This window comes from Equus quagga, chromosome 17 (assembly GCF_021613505.1).
Source record: "Equus quagga isolate Etosha38 chromosome 17, UCLA_HA_Equagga_1.0, whole genome shotgun sequence".
Taxonomy (NCBI): Eukaryota; Metazoa; Chordata; class Mammalia; order Perissodactyla; family Equidae; genus Equus; species Equus quagga.
Window position 1 is genome coordinate 52,532,842 of NC_060283.1, and position 19,859 is coordinate 52,552,700.

The 19,859-nt window shown below is 47.0% G+C and overlaps 1 long non-coding RNA gene across 1 annotated transcript; it reads left to right on the forward strand.

Annotated features, from left to right (window-relative positions):
- Positions 1-11,050: 11,050 nt before the first annotated feature.
- Positions 11,051-18,780, forward strand: LOC124228335 (uncharacterized). Its single transcript, XR_006885704.1, has 3 exons — positions 11,051-11,108; positions 11,357-11,503; positions 17,935-18,780. It is a non-coding gene; the product is annotated as an uncharacterized LOC124228335 (long non-coding RNA).
- The last annotated feature ends 1,079 nt before the right edge of the window (positions 18,781-19,859 follow it).

The window sequence follows — 19,859 nt, forward strand, 5'->3', positions numbered from 1 at the left end:
TCCTCTTAACACAGAGGTCAGAACATGCCACTCCCTTGCTCCCAGTGGCCATGATGGCTTCCCAAGTCACTCAGGATACAACCCAAGGTCCTTACCATGGCCCAACTCTGGCTACTTCTCGGCACTCTGTCCCCTCCTGGCCTACTTGCTGTTTCTTAAATACACCAAACAGGTTCCCCCCAAGGCCTTTGCACCTGCTGCTCCTTTTCTGAGGATCCACACCTCCAGATACACATATGGCCTGCACCTCCTTTCATCCAGGTCTCCTCTTGAGAGATATCTCCTGTGACTACCTTGTCTAAGGCACGTCCCCATCATTCACCCCCACTTCCCCTGTGGTGCCTACCTTCATCACACTCATCTCATCTGACATCACATCGTTACCTACTTGCTCACTGTTTTACTTGGGTTTTGTCTGCCTCCCCTTCTACATATTCTCCATGATGGCAGAAATTTTATTTTTTTCACCACCATATCATCAAAGTTCCTGGCACATAACAGATGCTCAGGAAACAGTGTGGAGTAGATGACGGAATGAAGGACCCCAACTCCCTCACTCACAGTGAGGAACCCTGGCTCAGAGTGGGAAGACCTTGTTCAAGGTCACACTCATTGGCTTGTGTGAGTTCAGGCAGATCCTGAATTCACCCCATATCTCCTGGCTCCAAGATAGAGGCTTTGGTGCCACTCTATGCTGTGATCTGGGGAATGACCCCTTCATCCACACACACCCCAGGATGGACTCTGAAAGGGAGGCTGAACGACAGAAAGCCGAGTGCACGGGGTGCCCTGCAGCCAGGTTGCTTTTTGCACTTGAGTCTTTTCTCATCTCTTACTCCAAATAAATTCTGAATCTGAATGAAAAAGTGCTTTAAGAACCCAGGGCAAGATGATCACAGGCTGGGGGTGACCAGTCATGGACCATGTCCACAGAAGGTGGGACAGTCCACTGGATTTGGTTAGAGTGGGGTTAGAGGACAGAAGGAATCCCTGACAGTGAAGGACAGTCAGAACTGGAATGAGTGCCCAAGACAGCGTGCAATATTATTAGAACCCTGCAGAGACCAAAGAAAGCCACAGCTGTCCATTTATGTAACATTCATTCAATCATCCAGCAAATATTAGTTGAGTGCTTACTGGAGGATTTTGATATATCTAAAGACAAATGCACGGGCAGGATGACCTGTGAGGGCTCACAAGCCCAAGGAGACTGAGCCTGTATGACTTCGTCTTCAAAGAATCTCTTTGCAGAGCAGCTACTTCATCAGCTGAAGTCCTGAGGATTGGGAATGAGAAGTACCCAACAAAGAAAGTGACACCATCTTCCTGCTCCTCTTTGCTCTTCTTCAGTGACTCAGATAACTTGAGACCCACGTCAGAGTCATGGATGCTGGGCCATCTGGACCTTCCATGGCTCACTTTGTCCATCCCCCTACCCCTAAGAGTACACAGTGCCTTCTTGGACTCAGACAAGGGTGGGTCATTCTTAGAGATTCCCCAGCATAGTTAATTCCACATCTCCTTTGTTCAACATTCAGTGACTACCAGCCCTTTCCATCATAAAGTTCTATCTGAAGTCTGCTCTCATACCTTCCTGCTACACCTTTTTAAGTTTTTTTAAAGTTAGTCTTAGTCATCATGGATAATTCTGCAGACACCAGACCTCCTTCTGCACCATTTACTAAAGAATACCTTACAAAATTAATCAGTTAGACAACAAGTACGCATTGGGCATCCATTATATGCAAAACTCCATGGTACATTTAGGGAGAGGCACAAAGAGACGGTGGAGGAAAGAGTGTGGGTCTGGAGACAGATTAAGTTGGATTCACAGCTCTGACACTTGTCCCTATGAGGACAAATCCTCTTCCTCATGTCGGGTTCATCATCTGTGAAATGGGGGAAGCAATTCTTGCTCCATCTAGCACACTGGTTATTGTGAAGCTCTATAAAAATTATGATAAGCAGGGTCCTTATAAACTGTAAAATTCCATAGAAATATGAGTCAGATGCAATATGGTGTAGTGGAAAAACACTGGACTTACAGCCACAGAGCTGAGCAGGGCCTGACTCCATCAGGACTGACTCTGCTACTCACCTCCCATGGGACTTTGGGCTGGTCACTTAACCTCGCTTTCCTTCTCTGCAAAAATGGCCTGTTGTGCAAAATGAGACAGTGCACATAGAAGCATCCATCATTGGCTCCCAGTACCTAGCAGATCCTCAGTCTGTATTTGTTCATTCATTTGCAACTGACAAGGGGAGAGCAGCGCAAGCAAGCAGACCACGAAGAGGTTGTACCAGCAGTGAACACCTTGGTCTGACCAGGCTTGAAGGGTCAGCCTGAGGAGCAATGAGAACGAGCCTGGAAGAGTTGTGACATGGGAGAGAGGGCGAGGGGGAATGCCAGACTAAGGAGTTTGGGCTTGAGAGAACCATTTATGGGCATTAAGGAGCCATTGATGGTTTTAGAGCAGCGGGATGATAGATGAAAGGTATTTCTGTTCTTTGTGGGAAGTGCTCAGGAATGAGGAATGTTCTGGAATTGCTGGGTTCCCCACTCCAGGGCCGGCCGCCTAACCTGCTGGACTGGAACACAGTTTCCAGAGGGTGAAGGCCTGACTAGCACCTCCTTTGAAATAGCTAAAGCTCAGAGCAAAACCTGCTCAGACTTCCAAAACTTGGGCCTTGTAATAGTCGTATATAGCTGCCTAACAAATTACTTCAACAAGTAGTGGCTAAAAACAAAAATAAACAGTTCTTATCTCACAGTTTCCAAGAACGTCCTAGCCGGGCGGTTTGGAATCTGGATGTCTCATAAAGTTGCATCAAGATGTCAGCCAGGGTTGCAGTCATCTGAGGACCTGATTGGGGCTGGGGGATCCACTTCCAAGGTGGCTCAGTCACACAGCTGGCGAGTTGGTGCTGTTTGTTGGCAGGGGGCCTCAGTTACCACATGAACCTTCTTCACAGAGCTGCTTCAGCGTGCTCACAACCTGGCATCTGGTTCCCCAGACCGAGTGTCCGAGAGAGAGCAAGGTGACAACATCTTTGGTGCCCTAGCCTCAGAAGACACATAACCTCTTTCGTTGTATTCTACTGGTCACAGTGACCAATCCCGGTACCATGTGGGAGGGGTCTACATAAGGGAGTGACAAGGACCAGTGGGAGCCTTCTCGGGGGCTGGCTACCAAGGCAGGAAGAGGGGGATGTCGAGGAAAATGATCTTGGAACCAAACAGACCTGGGTTCAAATCTCAGGTCCTTGACTTACTCCCTGTACGACCTTGAGCAAGTCACTTAAATCTCAGGCTTTGGTTTCTCCTCTCTAAGACAAGAATGAAAGTAAATGTGCCAGCATCAGACAGGGTTGTGAGGGGTCAGCACGGTGCTGCACACGGAACACTCGGTCCAGCTCCAAGCAGAGTCCGTGTTTGCTAAATGGTGGCTTTGTTTACTGGCATAACGCACAGGCAGGTAGGATGAGAGGTGTTCTAGAAACACAAACCATCCCTGTGGTAGGCTGAAGAGAGCCCCCCGAGGATGTCCATGTCCTAAGCCCTGGAACCTATGAACATGATTTTGTAGGTGTAAGCCAAGGACCTTGAGATAGGGAGATCGTCCTGGATTATCCCAGTGGGCCCAACGATGCAATCACAAGGGTCCTTATATGAGGCAGGCAGTAGCAACATAGAGGGGAGAAGGCCACCTGATGAAGGAAGCAGAAATTGGAGTGATGCAGCCACGAGCCAAGAAGCCAAGGTATGCTGGCAGCTGGAAACTGGAAGCGGCACGGAACAGATTCCCCTTGGAGCCTCCAGAAGGAACCATCTCTGCCATCACCTGGATTTCAGCTCCCTTGAGGCTCATTTATGACTTCTGACCTCCAGAACTGTAAAAGAATAAATTTGTGTCATTTTAATACCTAAAGTTGTGGTAATTTGTTACAGCAGCGATAGGAAACTAATAGGACCCTTTGAGGGGATCTAATTGCCACCTGGATCCTGAGGAGTAGGATGGATGGGGACAGAAAGGATGAAAGGAGGAGCGGGGAAAGGTGCATGTTACTGAACTGCATCAAGGGAACCGCTGTCCTCTCCCGTGACAGTGACAGCCCTAATTCTGTAGCTTCTGGTGCTATCTGAGCAAGAGGCATGGATTCAGGACACAAACAGGGGTGGGGACAGATGGAAAGCAGAGCCATAGGGCAGTTCTGAAGAGGATTGGCCTGGCCTGTCGATTTAAAGTGCCTTTCGTTTTAGAAGCAATAAAATTGCATTGGCTGGTTCTTGACAACCTCAACAGCCCTGCTCTGAGATGGGCATTCTGCAAGCTTCTTTCTCCCCCAGAAAAGGGACAGAGAAGGGGACTAGGAGAAACATCTCCTGAAACCTTGGGGAGACAAAAGGAGGAAGAAAAGAAGGAGGTTCTAGAGAGCGGCCTGCCAAGGACAGACCCTCAAGGAAAATAGGCAGAGGATGTGGAGGCAGAAAACGATCCCCCACCCCAAGCTCAGCCACTTGCTGCTCAGCGACACCGAGAAAGCCAGTTCCTCTTCTCTGAGCTTCAGTTCCATCATCTGTCAAATGAGATTGTTACGAGGATTACACGGGTGAAGGCATGTAGTATATTCCACACAACAGGCATACAGTAAGCAATTAATAAATGTTAGCTATTATTACAGTGACCAATTTCATTTAGAAAGCATTTATGAAGTGTTGACTATGTATAAGGCAGTATAGACACGAGACAAATGAGACACAGTCTCAGCTCTTCATGAGATTGTTGGCTGGTGGGCGACATAAGCAGGTGTCATGGGGCCCTCAATGTGGCATCTCGGACAGGCCCAAGAATCCTGAGACCGGCGGGCTCTCTGAGAAACCAAGGGCTAGTCAGAACTGAAGAAGGTTGCCGCAGAAATTCTGGTCTCTCCTCCCCACCCCACGGCCCCATCCATATGACGGCAACTGCTTTATAGTTGGTGTAAAATTTTCTGCAAAATAACCCACATAGCCATGGCTCCGTTAACATCAGTTACTCTCATTATTTTTAAGAACCCAAGCTTTGGAATCACACAGTTCTTCATTCCAGCCCCTGCTGGCACGCTTGCAAGCGGTCCGTCAGCTTAAAATGGGTGTGCTTAAATTCACGCAGTATCAGTTGGTCGTCCATGAAATGGGAATGATCTCTACTTCCAGAGTCACTCAGAAGACATGAGATTTCCACTAAATGAGCGCTATTGTGATGGTTTTTGGCCAGACCCACCTGCAGGGAGAGGAAAATCAGATGACACTGGAAAGTCCTTCTGTTCCCCCATGACCTTGGCCACTCATCTGGCTGACACTGCTCAGGAGTGATGGCCAAGGTGCTGAGCTTTTTCTTCGTGCTGGACACAGCCAACTGGACAAGTAGGAGAGGAGCAATTACCGAGCCAGGAGCGGTGTCAGCTGGAACACCCACGGTGCCCTCTGATCCTGTGCAGCCACCTCTAGGCAGCTTCAGCAACAACCCAGCTCTGGTCCAATGCAAAGGCAGGGCCCCCTCTGGTTACAGCTGGAAGCTCCCACTGGCACATAATCTTAGTCCCTCCCACTGCGACCAGGCTCTGGGTGGGGCAAGAAGGCAGATGTGCCCCATCTATAAACAAACCCATGTGGTCTCTCGCAAGAGCAGCAATAATAGAAGCTTCTGTCTATGCTTATCAGGTGCCAGGGGCTGTGCTGAGCAACCCTCTTAAGAAGGTATATGACCGTCATACTCATCTGACAGATGAGGAAACAGACACAGAGAAATTAAGTCACTGGCTGCAGGCTGTTCAAGTAGTAAGCAAAGAATTAGGATTTAAATCCAGTCATCTGATTTTGGAGGCCCTGCTCTGCCCCACCAGGCCATGCAGGCACGCCGCCCAGGGCACCCTCTGTGCATGACATTCACCCGCGTCAATGGCCTGGACTCTGCAATGCGGAGAGCGGGTAGACGTTCACACGGCGCTTCTGGAATCACAAGAGGCTCCCTGCCTAGGGGAGCCAACCAGACCAGACTTGCCCCTGCTGGACCCTGGCCCTCCACCTTCCCCCCATTCAGTACCTTCTGCACTGCCCCCCAAATCACCAGTGGAGAGAAATCACCGGTGGGGAGGAACCTGCCTCAACCCGGTTCTCCCCAGCATCTCCAGGCCAGCCCTGGGGGGAAGGCTTCCTGCCAGGACACTAGACAGTTTCCAACTCTTCACAAACCCACTCCAGGCTAGGAATTAAAATAAAAAGACAGAGAGGGAGGAGGAGCCGTCTGAAAACCAAGCTCTCCCCAAACACTGAGTCCGACAAGTTGCGACTCACCAAGAGTTCTTCCCCGCCAGCTGCATCAACTAATTACAAGGGGAAGGCTGGGAGGCAGGTTTCAAGCTTTTCGTGACAGTGCGTTTTCTCTTTCACTCTCCTTTCTCTCGCCTCCTCCATTCTCCCTTCCCTGTTCTCTCTCCTTGTCTTCCTCATCTCTGACGCCTGGCAACGCGCTTCTGCACATGGGTATGCGCTGGCCGTGTGCACAGAGCAGAGACTCACGTGCTGCCAGGATCTTCCAGAGGTCATAGAATTGAACCCCTACCTCCTTACACAAGATCCCTGCTCACCCGTCAGCATCTTCTAGGAAAAGGTTAGCATGGCCTGAACTTCTCCCTCTCAAAATAGCCTTTAAAAGCCATGTCTATTTTTCCTCATACAAGTAATGCCTACTCTGCAAAAGGTACAAAGAAGATACTTAAGATTATTATCCCAGCAACCAGAGATAACACACTATCAATATTTTGTTGTACAGTAAACCCTTGACATTCTCGAGATTGCATCTCAAGATCTTCATGAATCTGCAAATTTAAGGAACTGGAAATGTTAGGGGCAACCCCAGCCTTTACAAAGAGATTCTCAACTTCACATCTAATTTATATCATCGTAGGCTTAAGGAAGGATGTCCTAGCTTGAGGCTGGGAGCTGGATGAGGTGCCACCCACTTTACAGATGAGGAAACTAGGGCCAAAGGGATATATCAGTTTGTCTGTGGCCCTCAGCTAAATGGAAGTCAAAGATGTGGCAAAGAGAAGGGAAATGCAGTGGCAAGGTCTGCAGAGAACTGGCTGGTGCCTGCGTTGGCAAGGAACTTGGAGGCACAAGAAAGCCAGCAGGAATCCTGTCCTTGCATTAACAGGCTGAGTCTCCAGCTTGACTGAATCCAAGTTTCCGGGATCTACAGTCAGGTGTATTATCTGGGTCTGGGGACTGAGACACCAGCGGGGATAACAGCCTCCCCCTGGCCCAGGGGGCCCCTCCCTGAGACAGGCGGTGTGCTCCCAGGTATTAGAGCTGGGACCAATATATCCCCAGAGAACATCCAAGAAGGAGAAAAGCAGATGCTTGCCCCGGATTCTGCAGGAACACTGGTTCCAGAGCGCCCATCCTGCCCAGGCAAACGGGGAGAGCTTGATGGAGCTGGAAACAGGACCAGCCCGTCTCCTCACCCCTGCCCTGCACCTCACACTGCTTAATCCTGGTCAAGTCCTCTGCAGCTAGCATCCGCAGTGGCACATCTGCCTTGAACAAAAAGATCCAGATGCCCCAGACTGGCAGTTGAACTTACACCTTCCTTCCAGGGAACCAAAGAGCTCTGGGCAAGGCTTTTGCTACCTGTAATGCTGCCTAGCCCTCCCCTTCCTCCTCCAGGATTTAGCCTGGGGCTAAAAGCTCTCGTTTGCCACTCCCTGTGCACAGCCTGGAGCCAGCTGTGTAGCGTCTTCCCTTCCTCGACCTGCCGGACTGACTCATCGGCAGCCAGAGTTCCGAGTCCCAGCCGGGAGCCTGTCCTTACCACGCCCACAGAGCCCTTGCTGAATGCCCCCGTCTCTGCAGTGGAACCTCTAAGAGTCGATTTATGTTTCCCCATCCATGCCTAAGCACCTACAGCTTCTGTCTCCACATCTTATCCCCTCAGAGGCTCATCAAAAAGGAGAATGAGGAATGTCAGGGGAACAATCCTAAATAATGATCAAAACAAGGAGGAAAGGTCTACCAACTGCTCCAAGAATCCTAGCTAGCTCATTCTTCCAAGTGACCCAGTGGGGAAATTTAATTAGGATTAATTGCTCAAATTTCAGGAGGGCCTTTGGAAGTCTCCAGGGATCCCCAGGGTCTTGGGAAATGTTAGGAAATAGAAAATTAATTAATTTCGGAATCATTCACAGAACAAAAAATAAAACACTGAAGTGACCTCTGACCCAGGTAAAGTTTCCTCCTAAGGGACAAACACACTTTTAGACACACGCCCTTCCTATTTGCTTTGGTACCCACACAAACATCTGCATCTGCCATCTCCACACACACCTGGAGATGCCAGGCCCTGTGCCCACCCCAGGCAGAGTTGGCAGATAAAAATAAAAATATGAGGCACTCAGGTAAATTTGAATTTCACATTAACAACAAATAAATTTTAATGTAAGTATGTCTCAAGTATTGCATGGGACATACTTACACTAAATTTATTCCTTATTTATCTGACAGTCCAATTTAACTGGCCATCCTATGTTTTATCCAGCATCCCTAACTCTAACACACCCATCTCTAGGTCCTCTACAGAAGTACTCTCACCCAGCCCCACACACACACTGTACTATGAACATGAACCTGATCCACTGTGAATTCACCCTGTTTTCATTCAGTCATCTGAAAATTATCAGGGCAGAGGATCTAAGGAGTAGCAGGCTATCTTCAGGCCCTTCACCATCCGCCTGCCTCCTGATCTCACTCAGGAGTGTGGTCAGCGACTTAAAGTTTGGGGGTGCGGGGGCTCTCACATATACTAAGTGTCAAAGACCTTCGGCATCCCAAAAGGCTATTAGCGCACGCATTCTAAATTTTCCCTCCATGACAGTGCTGGTTGGGATTAAGAAAAGGCTGAAAGTATTGGCTCATATGAAGAGTTTAATTCCCAGGTGTTAGAGAAAATCAAAGAAGTGGCTTAGCTGGTTTCTAAGGTAACGTCACAGAGGTGTCCAGGACAGCAGTAGCGCTGTCTTAGCAGCTCTGTTGTTAAAGGGCTAGAGGTGTGTTTTGTGCCTATTATCAATGCCCCCAACTCTGTCCTCCATAGACACTGACCATGGCCATGGAGACAGGGTCTCGGGACATCTCTAAGTCCTTTCCCCGCTCATCGCCTGGAAAGCTGCACACCCTCCAAGTTGGTGGACTCTCTCCTGGTGGAGAAAAGCAAAGATCTCCCAAGTCCCTGGTAGGGTTCCTTGAAACATCTCCGTCGGGGGCCTTTCCTTTGCTGGGCACGTGTGGACAAGACTCTCTCATGTTTTTGACTCACCCTGAAACGAGCGCTGCCCAAGGCTCAGGTCTCTAGCTGGCAGCTTTGCGGTGAGCCTGGGACAGTGGGGAAGGAGGCATTCCACCCAGGTTTGCAAAGCTGACTTGCCTCAGAGACCCCGACTGCCGACCGCCTTCCTCTGCACTTCTACTTGCAGGTTGGTAGAACGGGTTCACTTATCCAGGCAGGCATTGTCGGGGGGACCAAAGAGATGATGTCTGTGAGTATATGGTAAATTCTCAGAAGGATGGGGCAAGATCCGAAACATCAGGCATCTTCCAAGGGTAAGATATGCTTTAAAGCTTTCAAAACAGACTTTATATCTCTAGGAGCTCTGCCCTGAGAGACTCAGAGTCTTTAGGATGCAGAAAAAGTTCTCCAGTGTCCTGGAACCCAAACAATATGGAGAAAAAAGACAGAGTACTAGGCTCCCAGAGGGAGTAAAAAGAATGATGGCAGAAGAGTGCAAACGTCAGCAAAAGGACCAGCACTTAAGACTCAGGAGTTTCCTAAGAGTACAAGATTTTTATGCATGAAAATTGACAGAATGATGAACTCTTGGCACGCAGCATCTTGCAGAGCTGACATTCCATAGAGGCACAGGATCCCAACACTCGATGGGAGAAGAAGAGTCAGTGACAGCCCAGCACCACCCAGAACCAGAAAATCCACGGAGATGTTTTAATAGAAGCTTTTTTGGTTGTAAAGATCAGAAACTCTCTCCAGTTAGTTCAAGAGGAGAGAGGGGTTGTTGAAAGGGTACCAGGAACATCATGGAGCCATGAGTGAAGTATCATGAGGCCCTGGAACAAGAAAGCCAAAGCCTTTGTGATTCGGGGCCATTCTCACTCATCTCTAGATTGTTGGTTCCATTGCCCTCACTTGATGCTGAATATATGTTCATCTTGTTATCCCAATATCCCAGCTCCCATGACCGCCACCAACTGGTTCTTCCTTCTGTGCCTTTCATTCACATTTATGAGAGAGAGAATCTCATTGGCCCATCCTCACCCAGGGGCGAGCCCCAATGGGAGCAGGTGTCCTACCCTGAGCCAAACACCATGATGGGGCAGAAAGGGCCCAAGCTCAGAAAGGTAACTCCCCAGGGTCACTCAACTAATTGGCGGGGGCCCTAAGGTCCAGCTCAGGCCTGGAGGGCTCCTAGCCAGCATGTTTTCAGACACAGTCAGCCACTGAACAGGATTCTCCCTCTGCAAACATTTGAATGAAATGCAGACAGTGCAAAGCCATTCACTCCCAAAGTCACCCTACATGCGGGAGAATGGGGAGGGAGAGGAAAGCCAGAAGGAGAAATGGATTTGCTTTTCCTGAGTAAATCGGAGGGAAGAAACAGTACGAAGGTGAAGAAAGGTGCCTGTCTCGGGACCCTGGGAGGGACGCAGGGGGCGACAGAGAAAACAGAATCCAAGGGCACAGGACAGTACTCGCTAAAAGGAGGGATTTTTTTTGTTGTTCTTTGTTCCTGCACCAAAAGTGCCTATAAAAAATCCCTGCTGTTGCTCCAGCAACAGACAGAACCAGAGGCCCGCACGGCCCTTGCCAGGTCAAGAGCTTTTCCTATGCCTCCACCCCCAGCCTTTCCATTGTCAAGATGAGGGGCAGAGGCGTGCCGAGACACAGCCCGCAGGAGGCGGGCGGGAGCCCAGACCTCACTTGAACTGAAGGAAGCTAGAGCGAGAAAGGAGGGGCACAGTGCTTCTGCGGGTTCCCACCTGAAGACGGAGACAGAAGGTGAGACCAAAGGCAGGTCCTAAAGCGATCTACAGAGAAAGACGAGGAAGGGGATCAGAGAGAAATGGTTAGAGCTGGAACAGACGCACACCCTCCACCTAAAGACCCAGAAACAGACACATGCGCACACTATCACAAACACAGAGGACCAGGGGCCAGAGACAGGGGAGGCGGCCTTGTTTGTTCTCCCGAAAGGCATCTGGATTTCTCAGAGAGGGCCTGACTTGGGTCTTTTCCTCATTTTCCAGCTGGACTGAATGGAGAAATGCCTGGCATGAGTGGTGCCGTGAGTCAGCGCAGATCCAAGCTCTGTCCCTCTGCCCCTCTGCTCTGCTCTTTGCCAGACCACACAGCCTCCCTCCCCTCCTGCCAAGCGTGGCCAGCGTGCCGTCCAGGTAACACACGGCAAAGACTCGGGGGTGAGATGGGGTGGCCCGGGCCAGCCTCAGGAAGGGGGCCGGATCCGCTCCCAGCCCAAACGCTCCTGGTCAATTTTCCTGAACGGTTTCCCTTCCTCTCACATCCCTGACACTTTGAATAACCCCTGGAAGTCAGAACTGGAAAACTCAATTTTTCACTGGGGCTGTCAGCCTCTTCCGCGCTACGGGTCTGTGTGGCTTTATTGTGGGGTTGACCAGATGTCAGCCAATGTCAAAGCAGAGCCCAGCAACAGCAGAGTCTTCCCTGAGTGGGTCACACCCCGTAGGGCAGTCAGAAAGACAAGGAGGGCTTAAGTGACCAGAAACCACAGGACACCTATCGACGTGCACGTATGATAGGATGGCTCCCGCATGTGGGTCTTAGTGGCCCTCAGCCTGGCTGCCTACATCTCTTAAGATATTACCTTTAGGCCATTTTGTACCAACTGTATGTGTCTGATCTCCCACAGGAAACTGCAGAGATCTCAGCAAGCAGGAAACACATTCATCTTTGTGTTCCGGGAGGCGCACGTGCCTGCTGCTCACGTGCTCTTCCTTTTTTTTTTTTTTTTCAGGAAGATTAGCCCTGAGCTAACTACTGCCAATCCTCCTCTTTTTGCTGAGGAAGACTGGCCCTGAGCTAACATCTGTGCCCATCTTCCTCCACTTTATACATGGGATGCCTACCACAGCATGGCTTTTGCCAAGCGGTGCCATGCCCACACCTGGGATGCAAACCAGCGAACCCTGGGTGCCGAGAAGCCAAACATGCAATCTTAACCACTGTGCCACGGGATCAGCCCCTCACATGCTCTTCTCACGTGTCTGCTAACTCAAGTTCGTTGCGGACGGCCTCCTCTGACTTTCATGAAACACTACGGAGCTTGAGGGGCATGAAAATGGCTTAACATTTCCTCCTCTCTGAAGTCCTTTCTCTCTTGCCAATGGGGTCTCTGCATAAGATTTAGCACTGGTCCACGGACTCAGAGTCCTATCATTGTACTGGGGGGACACCTGAGGACAAAAACGGCATTGACCTGTCAAGTAGCATGGTGGGCAGAATTCGAAGATGACCCCCAATGACCCAGGCTCTTGTATAATCCTCTCCCCTTAGGGCTGGTGGGACATGTAACTTGCTTTTAACCACTAGAATACGGCAAAGGTGATAGAATATCACCCTGTAATTACCTTACCTTGTATGGCAAACGAAAAGAGATCCTGCAGATGTAGTTAATTTGCAGTTGACTTGGAGTCAATCAAAAGGTAAATTATCCTGGGTGAGCCTGATCTAATCAGGTGAGCTTTTTAAAAGAGGGTCTAGATGGTACCCGAAGTTAGACATTCCACCCAGCAGAGGCGCCCTCTCTTTTTCTCTCTCTATCTATCTCACAGCTGGAACAGGTTCTTTTTTTTTATTGAAGTAACATTGGCTTATAACACTACATAAATTTCAGGTGTCTATCATTTTCTACTTCTCTACAGACTGCATCATGTTCGCCACCAAATATCTAGTTTCCATCTGTCACCCTACTCCTAATGTCCCCCTTTACTCCTTTCAACCTCCTCCCACTCTCCTTCCCCACTAGTAACCACCAATCTCTTCTCTGTATCTGTACATTTGCTTATTATTGCATTGTTTAAATCTTCCATGTATGAGTGAAATCATGCGGTAACTGTCTTTCTCCATCTGACTTATTTCACCTAGAATAATGCCCTCAAGTTCCATCTACGTTGTTGCAAATGGACAGATTTCATCTTGTTTATGGCTGAGTAGTATTCCATTGTGTATATATACCACATCTTCTCTATCCATTCATCCCTTGATGGGCACTTAGGTTGTTTCCAAGTCTTGGCTATTGTGAATAATGCTGCAATGAACATGGGGGTGCATGTATCTTTTCAAATTAGTGTTTTTGTGTTCTTCAGGTAAATAGAAGTGGAATAGCTGGATCACATGGTAGTTCTGTTTTTTATTTTTTGACGGATCTCCATACTGTTTTCCATAGCGGCTGCACCAGTTTACATTTCCACCAGCAGTGCATGAGGATTCTCTTTTCTCCACAACCTCTCCAACACCTGTTATTTCTTGTCTTTTTAATAATAGCCACTCTGACAGGCTTGAGGCAATATCTCATTGTAGTTTTGATTTGCATTTCTCTAATAATTAGTGATGTTGAACATCTTTTCATGTGCTCGCTGGCCATCTGTATGTGTTCTAAAAGAAGATCTGAACAGAAAAATGTCTGTTCAGATCCTCCGCCCAGTTTTTAATCAAGTTTTTTTGGTTTTTCGTTGTTGAGTTTATGGGTTCTTCCTATATTTTGGATATTAACCCCTTATCAGATATGTGATTTGAAAATATCTTCTCCCAATTGGTGGGTTGTCTTTCCCTTTTGTTGATGGTTTCTTTTGCTGTGTAGAAGCTTTTTAGTTTGATGTAGTCCCATTTGTTTATTTTTCCTTTTCTTTCTCTTGCCTAAGGAGACATATCCAAAAAGATATTGCTAAGACTGATGTCAAAGAGTGTCCTGCTCATGTTTTCTTCTAGGAGTTTCATGGTCTCGGGTCTTGCATTCAAGTCTTTAATCCATTTTGAGTTCATTTTTATGTATGGTGTAAGATAATGGTCTACTTTCATTCTTTTGCATGTGGCTGTCCAGTTTTCCCAACACCATTTATTGAAGAAACTTTCCTTTCTCCATTGTATGTTCTTGGCTCCTTTGTCAAAAATTAGCTGTCCATAGATGTGTGGGTTTATTTCTGGGCTCTCAGTTCTGTTGTTCCGTTGATCTGTGTTTGTTTTTCTGCCAGTACCATGCTGTTTTGATTACTGTACCTTTGTAGTATATTTTGAAGTCAGGGATTGTGATGCCTCCAGCTTTGTTCTTTTTTCTCAGGATTTTTTTGTCTGTTCGGGGTCTTTTGTTGTTCCATATAAATTTGAGGATTCTTTGTTCTATTTCCGTGAAAAATGTCATTGGGATTTCGATAGGGATCACAATGAATCTGTACATTGCTTTGGGTAGTATGCCCATTTTCACTATGTCAATTCTTTCAGTCCACGTGCATGGAATATCTTTCCATTTCTTTGTGTCTTGGATTTCTTTCAACAATGTCATAGTTTTTAGTGTACAAGTCTTTAACCTCTTTGGCTCAATTCATTCCTAGCTATTTTATTCTTTTTGTTGCAATTGTGAATGGAATTGTGTTCTCAATTTCTTTTTCTGCTAGTTCATTGTTAGTATAGAGAAATGCAACAGATTTTTTTATGTTGATTTTGCACACTGCTGCTTTATTGTATTCATTTATTATTTCTAACCAATTTTTGGATTCTTTAGGATTTTCTACATATAAAATGATGTCATCCACAAATAGTGACAGTTTTACTTCTTCCTTTAAATTTGGATGCCTTTTATTCCTTTTTCTTGCCTAATTGCTCTAGCTAGGACTCACGATACCATGTTAAATAAGAGTGGTGGGAGTGGGCATCCTTGTCTGGTTCCTGTTCTCAGAGGGATAGCTTTCAGTCTTTCACCATTCTCTATGATGTTAGCTGTGGATTTGTCATATGTGGCCATTATTATGTTGAGGAATTTTCCTTCTATACCCATTTACTGAGAGTTTTTATCATAAATGAATGCTGAATCTTGTCAAATGCTTTCTCTGCATTTATTGAGATGATCATATGATTTTTATTCTTCATATTCTTAATGTGGGTATTAATATTGTTCGTATTGTTAATGTGGGTCTTTACAGGATAATCTGGGTAATCTAGGCCTCATAAAATGAATTGAGAAGTGTCCCCACGTCTTCAGATTTTTGTAAGAGTTTGAGAAGGATAGGTATGAAATCTTCTTTGAATGTTTGGTAGAATTCACCAGAGAAACTGTCTGGTCCTGGACTTTTGCTTTTGGGGAGGTTTCTGATTACTGTTTCAATCTCCTTGCCAGTGATCAGTCTATTCAAATTCTCTCTGTCTTCTTAATTCAGTTTGGGACGGTTGTATGGGTCTAAGAATTTATCAATTTCTTCTAGGTCATCCAATTTGTTGGCATGTAGCTTTTCACAGTACTCTCTTATAATCTTTTGTATTTCTGTGGTATGTGCTGTAATTTCTCCTCTTTTGATTTTATTTATTTGAGCCTTCTCTCTTCTTTCTTAGTAGGTCTAGCTAAAGGTTTGTCAATCTTGTTTATCTTTCCAAAGAACCGGCTTTTAGTTTCATTGATCTTTTCTATTGTCTTTTCAGTCTCTGTTTCGTTTATTTCCATTCTGATTTTTATTATTTCCTTCCTTCTGCTGACTTTGGGCTTCCTTTATTCTCTTTTTCTGGTTCCTTTAGGTGTAGCGTTAGCCTGCTTATCTGAGATCTGTCGTGTTTCTCAAGGCGGGCCCATATCGCTATATGGCACAGATCCTCTTGGTGTGGGTAGAGGAGCTTGGTGTCCGGCTGGGCAGGCAGCCACCTCCTCCTCTGAGTTCCCAGGGTCCTCCCTCCCCACCCCAATCCAACCCAGCTGTTTCAAATGCTCATTTCTCTCCGCATCTCCCAATCTCTTCCCACCTTGACGTGGTGACCCGCTCTTGACCTCCTTCATCAAGATCAAATCAGACGGGCGCCCTCCAGCCCCCTTCCTCTGCAGCAACACCTCTTTCCCTTCTTGGGAAACTGAGTACGTTTCCTGGTGATAACTTGGGCTCTCCTCCTAAGCTCAGACCAAGGAGCTCTTCCCTGCGTCATGCCTTCCTGCTGGGAGTTTGTGCTTCTATTGCCCTGTTTCGTGTGGCTGATCCCCAGATCTCTACCACCAGCCCTGCTCTTTCCAGATCTGCCGTTTTCTCTGTGCTCATCTAGCCTCACCTAGGTGTACCGTCTCCAGCCCCTTCTCTCCACCTCTCTTCAGTGCTTCCTCTGTTCAGATCATCTGCCTCCCAGCCCATCCTCTCAGATGTCCACACTCTGGAACCTCAAAGTCATTTATTCTCCACTTAGCCGCTTTTCTCAAATATTCTTTTATTGGCCACCAAATTCTTCTAGCATAATATAGACCGAAATCATCTCTATCACTACTTACTATTCGAGAATGTTTGAGTGAATTTTCAGGGTGTAAGAAGAAACAAGCACCATAAACATAACAGTGTGCCCAAAGCTGAAGAGGTCTGTTTTCATTATATTTTAAAGTTCAGTCCGTAGAAATGGAGGAAGTGGCCAGAGCTGTGCATGTTGGGTAGGATGGTCACAGAGTAATCCCTCTTCAGGCTGAGGGATGCGTTCATGGAGATTTACACTATTCTGTCTGCTTTTGTGCACGTTTGAGATTCTCCACAATACAAATAAAAAGGGGTTTTAGCAAAATTAAATAATCAGTTAATTAAAAAAAAAGTCAGGGGAGGGTGAGCCATAGTCCCAAATGGTAACAAGAGGCTGGAATTGAATTTCCCCTGCCCCTCTTGAACCCACAATTCTCCGCAGCCCCCACCCAGCCTGCATCCTTCCTGTGTCTTGCCGGGGGCCGTGTGCATTTGTGACATCTGTTCTACAGCTGTGAGAAAATAGCTAGGGAGATAGATAGATACATATGTACATAGAGGATGCCAGTAAATCATTAGTGTGTGTTCAGTGATTTCTCTTTTTGGGGGGGCGAGGGATTGAGTCCAGAGACCACCACAGAGATGCTAGGCCTGTGACAGTTCACCGCGGGGTCTCTAGGATACAGAGTGTTGTCTCCTACACTTCACACTCCAGTTCCTGCCTGAGTCCAAGGTTAGCACAGCTCCTCAGACGTGTTCAGACCAGGAGCCATCTGATAAAGGTGGCCACATCCTCTGGGCCTGCACTGGTGGTGTGTGGACCAGGGAGTCATTGCACAAGATGAAGGGGCATGCATCACACCTTTCTGAGGACTAGATAAAGCCCCTGTACCTTTCCAGGCCTGTGGCTCCTCATTTACACTTTGACTTTCAATCTCTGGAGCCAAGACTGACCTCGCTGGTTTCTGCCCAGACTCTAAGAGTGCAGTTAGGTCCCATTCGTTCTAAAGTGCCCACCCTGGCCAATAGCAAGCCCTTGAAGTGCCCAGAGTGGGTCTCCAGCACAGGCACCATGCGCCCCCCACCCCCCGCCCCAACACCAGGACCACCGCCACCCTCTGCCATCTTGCTGGGTCTCTAACTGGCCGCAGAGAACAAGTGATTAGAGAAGATTTAATCATTATCAACACAAGAAATTAAAATTTGTTTGGTTTCATTTCTTTTGCCTTTAGTACTCTGGCAATCTAGAAAAGATAACCAAGGGGAGAGGCTAGCTACTGAGAAATCAAAAAAAAAAGAAAAGAACAGAGACAGGAGGAAACAGACTTCTTTCATTTGTTCTCAAACACTCATCGATTGTCTGCTATGTGTTCTAGGCCCTGGCGACATAATGGCCAACACAACAGTCACATGGTCTGTTCCCATGGCGTTTTCTTTCTAGACACAATCAAGGCCTGAAAAGACGATGAGAATGCAGATCTGGAAATTCTGGCTGTAAAATACCCCACAGAAAGGTGAACGAAGAAGGAACCACAAATAAAGTCACCGCCACTGAGTGTTTACTGTGTGTTATGGGTTGAACTGTGCCCACCCCCAAAAACCCATGTGTTCCAGTCCTAACCCCCAGAGTGTGCCCTTATTTGGAAATAAGGTTGGTGCAGACACAATTAGTTAAGCTGAGGTCATAAGGAGCAGAGTGGGCCCCTTATCCAATACGACTGGTGTCCTCACGAAAAGGGAAAATTTGAACACAGACACACTCAGGGAGAACACCGTGTGAAGAGTGGAGTCACGCTGCCCCAAACCAAGGACCTACCAGAAGCTCCGAGAGAGGCCTGGAACAGATCCTTCTCTGGAGCTTTCAGAGGGAGCACAACCCTGACGACACCTGGATCTTGGACTTCCGGCCTCCAGAACTGTGAGACAACAAATTCCTGTTGTTTCAGCCTCTCAGTTCGTGGTCCTCTGTTACAGCAGCCCTGGCAAATGCATATGATATGTAATAGGTGCTATGCTAACTGATGTACATCCACTGTCTCATTTAACCCTCGGGACAACCCATCAATAGGTACCATGGTCCATTTTATGGAAGAATAAATTAAACGAGAGGAAGGGTAAGTAACTTGTTCAAGGCTGAGCTGCTTCAATCTAAAAGGACAGTGGTATTCAAAGCCTCGGGCTCAGGGAAGCCCGCCCCACACCCAACCTACCCTAATTGGGTAAATCCCACGGCGCTCTTCACTCAGCCTTTCAATCCTTGCTCAAAATAGATGTTGTCTCTTCAACATCTGGTTGGCTTCTGGTTAAGATGCTTGCATGCCCTGTGTGGTGGTCAGATTGGTGCACTCACCTGTTCTAAGTCCATATACATGGAAAGACCTAGTGAGTTGTGATGTTTATGTCGCACGTGGCACCTAAATGCCTACCCCCTCATTTATCAACAAATGGGAGCCAACTCTCCTGGCTTCATGCCATCTCACTGTGCAACCTCCAATATACACACACACATACACACACACCCCCCCCAGCCGTCATAGTACAGACTGTTCATGTGATTTATGTTTGTTTAATTTGTATTTTTGTCCACGGTTTGTCACCCAGTTGTGTGCAGATTCCTTACCTCAGCCTTCTTCTATCTAGCCCCAGAAGATGTGTTCCATTTTCAAAGTCGTGGGAGCCAAGTAAAACCTCCTTCGTTGTCATGGGCTAATGGGCTATAGAGCAGCTGCAGACCCGATCCTGAGACACCGTGTCGGGGCTGAGTGACGGGCGGGGGTGGGGGGGGTGACATGTTATGAATATAAAGATTCCGCAGTACTATTTTGTTTTGCAAGTGATTTAAGGAGCTTTCATGGGTAATTTTGATTATACTCAATTTTTGTATTTCAAGCTGACTTTAACCACTATGTAATCCATGGCTCCACTGTTGTTGAAAAAAAAAAATAGTAAGAGAACTAAATCATCAAACAGAACATCAAACGTGTGCATGTCAACCTCAAAAAACTTGTGCCATCACACTTAAACCACAATCACAACATGGGTAGTGATTTCTTTTCAGCAAAACATCAACCAAACAACAACCAACACGCTGAATTAATGTTGGCATTTTGCATTTTGTTGGGTTTGTAGTTTTGATTGAGTTTATTTACCTATTTGTTGGGTTTTACAGTGAGATAAGCTTATGGAATTTATACCTTAATATGTTTATACATATTTAGGTTACACTACAATTAATATATTTTAAATCCAACAATAGGAATATATTGGAATTCACTGTTATTTTAAAAGAGTCCATAAATTA